Genomic DNA, 12085 nt, shown 5'->3' on the forward strand with positions numbered 1-12085 from the left:
ATTCTGTCAATCCTGTACCACCCAATCAGCTGTTACCGTCAAAGGCTGTAGAATATTATATGATCGCAGTAGTAAAAATACATATAAATTCTTAGTCTACCATAAAACATTATAATTTCTAGTCAATAAAATTCTTTAGGAGCATGACATTCCCTGACAGATGGGTTGTAGGTGGATGAACTGTCCCCATGGTTCCAAAAATAAATGAATTGCCATTAATGCACATAAAAGTGATGTTATTTGTTCCAGAAAAAGTGAGCAACGCCTGGGACAGCTCTGTGCCTTGTTACTCTTAATGTTATTATCATGTCAATATCGCAAAATCTGATCGCTACGTCGCATGGGCATCATTGTTTACTGCTTTCTACCATTCCTGAGTTAACGCAACCCGCTGGCCCATTCCCCCCGTTCTCCGAGTACCGGGAAATAGTTATCTGTGTCCCAACTTTTTCCTACCTAACGGCATTTAGAATGATTTATTTATTAAAAACTTAGTATAACATTATACACAAATATCTTGATTTGGAATTTAATTAAATAAGTGTGCTCAACTTAACACGAGCAAGGCTCTGCGAGATTAACCTAGTAAAACTATTGTATGTTTATGATAGAGCCAAAAACGGAGGACATCAAGTGCATGCCGAAGGAAGCTAGGAACTTACTAAGGGGTATGCTGAGCAAGGGGACTGACGATGGTGGTATAAGGGCAAGTGCACCCCTGCTCGTGTATCCACGAGCACACGGCAGGAGGTATACAGAAAATCAGAATGCGCGTGGTGTCTTTAAAAATCAAGACCGATTCTATATGAATACATTTTGTTAATTAAAAAATTCCAAAATATTTTTGAAATATCCTTTAAAGTTGCGAAATATTAATTTAATGAGCCTATCAAATGTAGTAAGCTGTTCTGTGTAAACATTGTATTATGATAGCACAATCGTGTGTTTAATTAGTTTAACTACTAGTTTCAATTTGTTTAAATTCATCTAGTGAAATCATAACATAAGTAACAACAATTCCTATAATACATTGTGGCAACAACGCAAACCAATTAATAAACAAAATTTAATTAATTAACTAAATATGTATGTATAAATGTTAGATATTGAATTTGGCTTCCTTAGACATCGTGGGATGGCATAATTTATTACAGCACCTTAAGGAACAAAAACGGATGGACTGGGCATTAGGTTGATCCAACAAACGATTCGTTCCGTGATGACGATTTGAGGAAACAATCGAGAGAATGTGAATTCGTGATTATAACAAGTGGAATCACAAAGCAATATAAAACATACTAAATGCAGTTTTTATGACAGAGAATCGTTGATGGGACATCGCATCCATTTCTTACTGATGAGGTATACAATACTGATTAGGTATATAAATACTAATATAATTTCTATACTGGACCGAAGAAATAGTACGATATTGAGGACATGGGTGGGGAAGCAAGACCATGTACTTTACTTTATCATTATTTATCATATATAAATATGGGTGACAACTGTCTTAATGTAAAGTAAACTTACGTATTGAAATCAAATCAAATCACATTTATTTCCACAATTTAATGAAAAATAGAAGAAAATATTTTATAATAATAAAGAAATAAAACAAATGTATGCATTTGGATATCTAATGGTAATGAATATATAAATAATATTCAAGTAATACAGTTCAAAATAGTTAACATTAAATAATTTAACGCTAAGTAATATTAAAACGTCTTATAACATAAAGAAATTAAATCCATATATTGAAATGAAGAGAGAAATTAAAATTAAATAATGTAAACCTGTGAAGTATTTATGATTCATAATTTGCTACCTAATTCCTGTATAATTAAAAATAACATGTGAAAAGAGCCAACATGGGCCTTAATGGCCTGTGCGTAGAATCGAGTTGAAATTTTTAGGATTATAATTTTATCTTGAGCAGTATGTAGATTAATTTTATAAAATTTTAAATGAAAGAAGTTATCTGAAGCCGAATAACTTATGGACATGACTTAAGAATTTCTGAAAATTAGAAATATTGTAGAGAAAGTACACAAAACAAATTAAAATATTGAGTGAACAAAAATCAATAAAAATAGGATGTTACTTAATGAAACGGATTTTTCTATCTTTAGTTTGGAGAGGAGAGGAGAGGGGACAATCCCGTCAGTCAGTTGTCAGTTAGTCTATATCCGTCTGTAGTCAACAGAGATTTAAATCAGAGGGATATCTTCTTCACTTCGCAAACCAGCTTTTTAGAATACATTTTTGAACTATTGCTAACCTTTTAATATGTGAAGAAAAGTACCCTTCCCCCAAAGCTAACAAAGGAAATGTGTTTGTACTATACAGGTTTATTTTAGTTTTAATTTTTAATAACAATATCTATATTGTTAGGGAGGTTAAGTGGTAGAGAGGACTTTTAAGTCCTAACTTCGCCTCTGTAAATAAAGACATTTTTCATTTCATTTTAATTTCATTTTATATTCATATGTAAGTTTTAATATTAATAAAAATTGTATTTAACTTACATTAAAAACATAAAACCAATATTTAAGACTTTTATTGTTTTGTGGGGCCTTTCGATAGCGAAGCTATCTTCTTCAGACACATCACAAACTTTCGCTATCGAAAGGCCTCACAAAACAATAAAAGTCTTAAATATTGGTTTTATGTTTTTAATTTAAGTTAAAAAAGTAACCAATATAAGCTCCATCTACAGCAAAAACTGTATTGTTTTTAATCCAAACTTATTACAAAATATATTTAGGTATATAATGTTTCTCGGGACAAAATAGCAAACTCCTATTTTGCGTTGGAAATATAATTAGTTAGAACTAGAAGTGCAAAACCTGAAATCAAAATTACTCGCTTAAACTCTGGCCCTCGTAATTTTATTATGACACTGAAAATGGGTACCTGATGCATTATATATGACTAATTCCATTTTTTAATATTATACGACATCGTATGACATCGATGGTGCTTTCACCAAGAAAGCTAAAAGTTTACAGAAAAAATCAGTTAACCCTCTGACTCTTAATGAGACATATGTCCAGAAAGAAATAAAAATATATAAAGCTCTTATAGTAACGTTAGAGGTAAATATTGTTATTCATAATATAGTACAGCATTTAAGTTTATGTTTCTGATGACTGATATTTCTTTGGTACCATCTGTCATCATAATAGCCCTCTTATTGTGTATAGGACCATGTAATTTTATTTATTATTTACAATCTATTCCATAACATATGAATAATAAATATATATGGTTTATTAGAATAACAATGGCTGGTTAGCGTCCAAAGACCTAAACCAACATAAAGAACATGAAAGCGATCACTTAAATTACGGAAGTCGTTCTTTCTAAGATTATACACACCCTCAAAATTCAAAGCAAGATGATTTTGACGTCCTTAAGCTTACTTATGAAGCGTAAACTACACTTTTATATATACTCTCTTCGAATGCAATTCTAGTATTGCTGCAAATTACCGCATTTGTAAGGGACCATGGAGCTTGCAGTATTGGTCTCAGAACTTTGGATTGGAAACGTTGAATTATTTTCAGATTTTGATAAAGATGCAGTGCTTCACAGTTCATATCTCCATATAGGTTCCAAAACAACGTTGTACAGTAACAATTTATTTCAAGAGAAAGAAGTGGGATTTTTTCCAATAATTTTTTTAGGCAGTTAAATATTGTTAAGGAAAACTTGTGAACAGCATCCCACGTTAAGAATAAATGGAATATTTATTGCACAGATTTATTTTCATTTACTTTTATTCTCCCGCGTTTGAGCCAATCAGATATTGTATTCTAAATATCTTGCAAGAACTGTGAAGTTACAAATAAGTTTTGATGAGAAGTCAAAGCTGCTGTGTTATCTGCAAAAGTTCTAGTTAAAGTTGCTTCATATGTTGGTACATCTGTTGTGAAGAATGTGAACAAAAAAGGCTCAATACATTATTCTGCTGAACTATAAATTCAATCTTTTTCCGAATTATAGTTTTGAAATTGAATCCCAAAGTGTCTCACATAGTTAAGATTTAATAACTGTAAAAGATTGTGGTAGAATTTAGATTTTATTTTGAACAAAAGGCCATCTGCCAGACTTTGTCGAATGCCTGGGTTATATAAAGAAACGGTGCAGAATTTACCTTTTTAAGAGTTTGCTTGATTTCATTGACTACTATATGTACTTCCATTGCAGAATGTTTCCATCTGAAACCATATTGATGATACAGAAACACATTTAGCTCAGTAATCAATGGCTGAAACTGTTTCTAACACAATTCATCAACAAGCTTTGAAGAAATATATAGTTGGCTTATCGGTCTGTATGAAGAAACCTGGTGATGTGGTTTACTAGGAATATAGATAACAACTATTAGATTATACAAAAAACCACAAGAGAGTGCAGTTGAGGGAGGAGCCTATTTTGCCCGTGACCTTGGAGCGGCCAACGAGAACTGAGCGACGTTGCCAAACTTGTTCCCCGCTGTAACCACAAGCCGCGCGAGTCCAGCGTTCTTAAAATACTTAACCGTTACGCTCGAAAGAAATGTTAGAGCTGTCTTGAATTAATTAACTACGTATTACAAAATGTAATTTTACGGTCATTTTTTAAAAAAAGTACATCTCTGTAGCTTATTTCCATGTTGAGTTAAATGGATTGAAATAAATTATTGTATTATATTACTCATATACGAAGATCGTAGGATTAAAATCTTTAGCCGAAATATAAATAAAAAAACAACATAAAAATACCGCAAAAACGTTAATTTCCCGTTAATATTTCGTGAAAATGAAGAAGACTCCGACGTTTTGGCTACGATATTGCCGCCTGAGAGCGAATAAATAATATACAAGTGCAAAGGTAAGAATATTATTAAGTCAATCATGCTTTTTAACGTATTTCATTTTAAAATAGTAAGCCCTAAAAGCTATTTAGTGGAAAATTGGGTTATTTCAAATTTTAAAAATACAATTGTTCCATAATTTTAAAATTGATTATATTGTTATATTTTTTAATTATTTTTAATCAAGCAACACGTCATGCAGTGTCCAATATAAGCAACATGTATATTAATTTTGTGTGTGTTTAGTAATCGTTTAAAATCACTGAAAAGATTGTTGTATCGTATGGAAATAAGCAAGTACTTTACTCTGACTAACTGACGGGACGATTTGTTTGTTTTAATCGATAGTTAGTTTGTAATAACATTAATAAACTATACAAGTAATTTAAATATAATATAGCTGTCAACACATTTTAAATATTGTTTTTCAATTATACTGATAAGTTTTAAATGTTCAGTATCAGTGTTAGTTGTGACAGAGCAGCGGTTTATCAGCCACAATGAGCCAGCCGTGCTGGGCGGCAGCGGCAGTTGTGTGACAACGTCGCGCAGGCCAGTCCATTCTATTGGTCGCCGCCAACTGCACTCTCTGGTGGTTCCTTGTATAGATTAGGTTACCTTCCAATTAGATGGGATATACTCTTGTTGGCATTAAACAATAGAATTAAAAAAATAATCCCTTTTCTGGGAAGTTATCGTAACAACTATCCCGCAATGAGGTCATAACCGGTAGATTTTTTAGTATTCTGTTCTCTTGTTGTTTCCTTCACTTCTGAAGGCGTGAAGACCGTTAGACTGCTGCACAGGAAACTCCCGAGAATAATCTTCACCCGAATAATGCCAACCTAAAAGTGCCTGAAAAGGATTGTGATCTGAAAAATTCTAAACTAAAAACATTTGGAAAAAATAGTGAACCGAATAATGACAGTTTAAATATACCTGGCAAGGATTGTGATCAGAATAATTCTGCACTAAAAACAACACCTGAAAGGGATTGTATCCCAAATAAATCTACATTGAGAAGAAGTGATCAGTATTGTGACCAGAATAATGCTCTAAAAACACCTGAAAATGATTGTGACGGAGGGCTATTTAATGCTGATGAAGGTATTTGTGCAACTGAGTCTCCACTAATCGTAATTGAAGATGAAAAATTAAGAGAACTATTTGAATCTAATGACTTTATTCTAGATGAATACATAGTGATAAATAATAATGATGTAGAAGAAATAGGCCCAACAGAGACCTCAGATTTAGATGATGTAGTAGTCGCAGGAGGAAGTGACGACCCAATAAACCTCGTAGAAAAAACTTGTGGGCCCCATGAACATGAAAATAATGTTATTGGTGAAATCTGTCCTACTGATTTTAATGAGTCAATCTGAAAATTCAGCCCTAGAGGAAACCATTAACATACACGAAAAATGCTGCATTTATAACGATACTGGAAGTGACAATGACTCTGAGGAAGTTGTACATCCGCAGGAAAATGATGGAAATCGTGAGGAAGAAATTGAAATAACTCTAACAGGAAGACCCAAAAAACAAGTGTCAGTTGGCTGATAGTCTATTAAATGTTTCTTAATTTTGTAAAAATCAAAAGTAGACCAAACACCTTTTTTCTGATTTTTAACTTCTTTTTATTATATATCATTGAAAAAATGTTATAAAATGAAAAATATAACTCTCGTTTTACATTATAATCAATATAATGTTGAATATAACATAATTATAAATAATTTTTCAAAAAAGGTTTGCAAAACTGCCTGTATCTCAAAACAAGCTTGGTTTCACTTAGTCTACAATTGCATAACACAATCCAATTATCTTTCTACGGGTGAACCTACATACTGGCCGTCTGATATGAGAAAAAAAGCCAGATTTGTTAGATGTTTTGTTACAAAAGGTATTAATCTAAACTACACAGATATCAAATCCTGCCTTGACCTATCTTCTGATCATTCGAAAATTATACTTAATTTAAGCACAGAAGTATTTAAAAAAAGTCAAGTCAAATGTTACATAACAAATTTACAATTAGGTTCGATTTCGTGATTCATTAAATGAAAATTTGAATTTTAACATTTCGTTGAAAAGTGTTGAGGATTTAGAAAATGCAACAACTACTTTATTGATGGTTTGCAATGTTCTGCCAAAGTGGCTACACCCTTACAACTTTCTTCAAAAGTTGACAAGATAGGTTTATATTACCGTAACTGCATCAAGAAAAAATCGCTGAGAAAAGAAGATTAAGAAGAATATGGCAAAACAGTAAAAATCCAAATGATAAGGTAAACTTTAACAGTGCAGCTCAATATCTGAAAAGATTATGGTTTAATATTAAAAACCAGTGGTTTGAAGAGTATACCCAGTCTCTCTCAGCAACCGAAGCTACAGACTATTCGTTATGGAAAGTAACTAAAAGAATTAAGCAGCCTAAGATTTACATTTCTCCGAATTTAAAACCTGATGGAAATTGGGCGGAAAATAATATTGCAAAATCTGAGGCATTTGCAGAATATTTCACCAATGTCTTCAAACCAAATGGCGCCTTTGTAAACAACGAAGAGGAAATACACGAGTATTTATATTCTCCACTTCAACTCGATTTCCCATTACGAAAATTCAAACCATCTGAAGTTCGTTCAGTTATAGCTCATAAACTCAATCCTTATAAGTCTCTTGGCTACGACTCTATTACTGGAAAAATACTGAAAGAACTTCCAAGAAAAGCTATTATGTTCTTAACATTCTTATTTAACGCCATACTGAGACTAAAACACATACGCGTTCAATTTAAAAGAGCCCAGCTAATTGTCATCCCAAAGCCAGAGAAGCCCCTCACCCAGCTGACCTCATACAGCCTTCTACCTATTATTTCAAAATTGTTTGAAAAGCTTCTTATGAGAAGACTACAGTCATTAATCGATGAAGATTCTATAATACTTGCTCATCAATTTGGGTTTAGGCGAAAACATGGCACAAAAAACAAGTCCATATACAAGTCGAAATGATACGGGAGTGCTTAGAAAATAAAAGTTATGATACTGCAATTTTGTCCGTCCATAAAAATATTGTGTTCGAGCGTCCCATTATTTACAATAGAGCTTAGATGCAATTGCTAATTGGTTTAAGACATAGAGTCAAAATTAACGAAAATAAATTAGCTCACATAACGTTTACGTTAAATCAAAATTCTTGTCATCCAGTTACATTGAATAACGTTACATGAATTAATTGGACACGCGCTTAGACAGAAGGCTTACATGGAAATCCCACATTTGGACAAAAAGACAACAGCTAAATTTAAAAACAAATAAAATGAATTGGCTACAGGGATCTAAATTAAAACTCGGTTTGAAGAACAAGATACTATTATTTAAAACTATCCTAAAACCTGTGTGGACATATGGTGTGCAGTTATGGGGCACAGCAAGAAACTCAAATCTGGAGATACTACAACGGTATCAATCAAAATTATAAAGAAAAATTGCAAAAGCGCCATGTTATGTATCCAATAAAACGTTACATCAAGATTTGAACATCCCAACAGTAAATGAAGAAATAACCAAATTCAGCCGCATTTATCTTTTAAGATTAGAAGATCGTCCAAACCACCTTGCGGTAAATCTACTTGATAATTCTAAAAATGTGTACAGACTCCACCGAATTGCCATTCTGGATCTACCTTTTAGTTTCTTGAATTAATTATGTTAGTGTTAACATCTAAATCAATTTTAACTGTCAGTGTTGCTTCTGTATATACTATTTACTTATTGTTCTTCTTAAATTGAACAGATTGTATATATATTTATATATATATATATATATATATATATATATATATATATATATATATATATATATATATATATATACTTTTAACAAATATTAACTATGCAATCAGTTCTGTAATGCATATAAGAAAGACAAAGTTACAATCTAACATTTACTATAAATTTAAAGACTCTTATAAAACACATCTTAGTTATCTTTTGAAAGAAATATGTCTCCGAGACATATCCATGTGTGTGTGTATGTTACTTTTTAAATTTTCATCTACTTAATTTTAAATCCAATAATGATTTCAACTTAAAATTTCTTCTACCCTACATTTTTCAAACTTGTTTTAATATTTTATTATCTAAATTATCTTAAATCGATAATATAGTAATGAGTGTTGAGAAGACAATAATACTTCAAACAAAAAGGCTGTGAACAACTACATCGTTGTGAACTATCACTTATTTTTTGCAACGTCATCCTTCTCGATTTTACCTGGCAAGTGAATAGACTAAAAATTGGGCACTGATCCAAAATGTTTTTTTTTTTTCTCTCTCTTCGGCTTTGGACTGACCATGAAGCCACGAAGTACACTGACTATGTTAATATTAACAGTCTTTTCTAAAACAATGAATTACTTATAATCACAATATTGTGGTTGCCGATCTTATTTGTTTATAATTATTTGATTATTGTGTTAGTGGGTTAACATTTATGTCTACAAGTGTTATGGTTAGTTTCAAAGAAGGATTTGGGAAAATTCTAAGATGGATTTTATTATAGGATAATTTTTGCATAGGTGTTTTGGGTGTCTTCTCGCCTGGGACCTGTCAGGCATTTCTAAACCGAAAGGTAGGCCACGGTTATAAGAACCCTGGGTGATGCAACAATTATGTCTGAGGTGTATATGTTTTTGTGTTGCTAACTTATATTTTTAATTTGAGTAGATTAATGAATTTAATAATTTCGCTGTAAATATCTAGATTGTTTGTACGTAGTACATCAATTAAATTATATGGGCGATTACTGAATTGTTTCTTAATATTGATGAACGTTTGATCTCTAGCATAACTGTACATTGGGCATCCTAGAATTAAGTGATCTAATGTCTCTTCTACTCCTAATGTACATTTAAGACACAAGGGAGTGAAATATAATTTCATCCAGTGTAGTCGGCTATTGTTTCTGGCATGACCAAATCTCAGTCTGCATATATTAATTATGTCGTGTCTCTTAATCCTAACATTTCTGAACCATGATTGTTTCGGAGGAATTTGTTCTATGGACTTATACCATATACCTGATGTACTTGCGTTAAAAAGTTCTTTGAATTGGTCTAATACTACATTGCAAGTTATTTTCTTATGGTCTGTTGATGGAATATTAATGTTATCTAAGTTATCTCCATCCAATATAGCCTCCTTTGCTAATTTGTCTGCGTATTCATTCTGCGAAATACCACAGTGTCCTGGAACCCAGTGGATCACAAAATGTTTGCCTTTAGCTAATATTTCATGTAAAAGGCTGAGGATTATGTTATCTGTATCCGGAAAACCTTGATTTGCTTTTTTAATTGCCCTGATCGCTGATTGAGAATCTGTATAAATATCTATACTATTATATGCAGTATTGTTTATATACTCTATTGACTTTATAATTGCGATTAGTTCAGCCGTATAATTCGATACATATTTATTTAACTTAAACTTTACACTGGTATTCAAATCGGGTATGTAGAAGGCAGCGCCTACGCCTTCTTTGGTCTTTGACCCATCAGTGAATATTTTAATACTTTCCTTGTTAGTCTCAAGATGTTGTTTACTTGCATTTGAGGTTAACTTATAATTTTTTAGAAAGTGTTGTTTTAATACTATCATATTATTTCCCTTTTTACTTATACTATTATTATAATCTACTGAATCAACACATGTGAGGTTTATATGGGTCATAACTAAAGGTTTTTCAAAGTCATTTTGGGTTTTATATTCCAAATTGGTATCAAAATTTGGATTGTATTTGCTTATTCTATCTACCGATTTTATAATTTGTGGAAGCTTTTTATTCCTCCAGTATGTAAAGTTGGAAGTTAACAACTTCAAGTACATTATTTTATAGAAGGTAGGATGATTTTTTCCTGTACAAATCTTGTATATCAATCTATCTGTTAGCATATTTCTTCTCATTTCCAGTGGGGCTATTTTACATTCTGCTTGTAAGGCAATAATTGGCGTGCTTTTCATAGCTCCTATTGCGGTTCTTAAAGCTAGATTCTGAATTAAATCTAATTTACGAAGGTCTTTTTTGGGAGCATTACTATATACAAAACAACAATAATCTAATCTGGACCTTATAAGGCCTTTGTATATCTGTAGGGCCAAATCAGGGTGAATTCCTTTTGTACCACAGGCCATAAATTTAATTATATCAATATCTTTCAAACATAACTTACTAACATTTTCAATATGCGGTCTTAGCATGAGTTTGTTGTCTATTGTGACTCCCAGAATTTTTAAATTATCCACTACAGGAATAACACATCCTTCCACTAACAGATTTAGATTGCTTACATTTTTCTTTCTCGTGAAAATAATTACTTTACTTTTATTACCATTGAAATGTAGGTGCAATTGGCCAAAATATTTCTCAAGTGAATCAATTGTTTTTTGTACATTAGTTTGCGTTTGCTCGAATCCATTACCAGACGAATATATTAAAACGTCATCAGCGTATTGTAAAGATCTGGTGGGTTGTTGTATAAAATTATTAACCTCAGCAATATAGATGGAGAACAATATAGGACTCAAAACACTGCCTTGAGGGAGGCCCTTATAATTGCGTCTTGGTATTACTGAACTAGAATGACTCATGATTATTTCCCTATCAGATAGCCATTGATGACAGTATTTAACAATTTTATTAGGAATAACTTACCAAGTTCTAACATCTTACTACACAAAACTGGGATTGAGACATTATCGTACGCACTCGTAATATCCAATGATGTGGCAATAAGTGTCTCATTGAAAGACAATGCTGTGTGAATATCGGTTAATAATGTTACAATATAATCATTACAACCCCTTTTCCTTCGAAAACCATATTGAGTGTCTGGTATTATGTTTGACCTGTCGATGTACCATTCAAGCCTATTCTTAATCATAGTGTTGAAAACTTTAACCATACACGGAATGAGTGATATAGGCCTGTATGATGCTTCATCATTTTTGTCTTTTGAGGGCTTCAATATACCTATCACTCTGAATTGTTTCCATATTTGTGGTATATCCGATTTATTATTCCATATATTATTAAAAACATTTAAGAGATATTGTAGTGCATTAGATGGTAAGTATTTTATCATTTTATATGTGATGCCATCCAAACCTGGTGAGGTATCTTTCTTTTTAGACAAAATCGCTAACTCTAATTCCTTGAATG

This window comes from Homalodisca vitripennis, chromosome 3 (genome assembly GCF_021130785.1).
Source record: "Homalodisca vitripennis isolate AUS2020 chromosome 3, UT_GWSS_2.1, whole genome shotgun sequence".
Taxonomy (NCBI): domain Eukaryota; kingdom Metazoa; phylum Arthropoda; class Insecta; order Hemiptera; family Cicadellidae; genus Homalodisca; species Homalodisca vitripennis.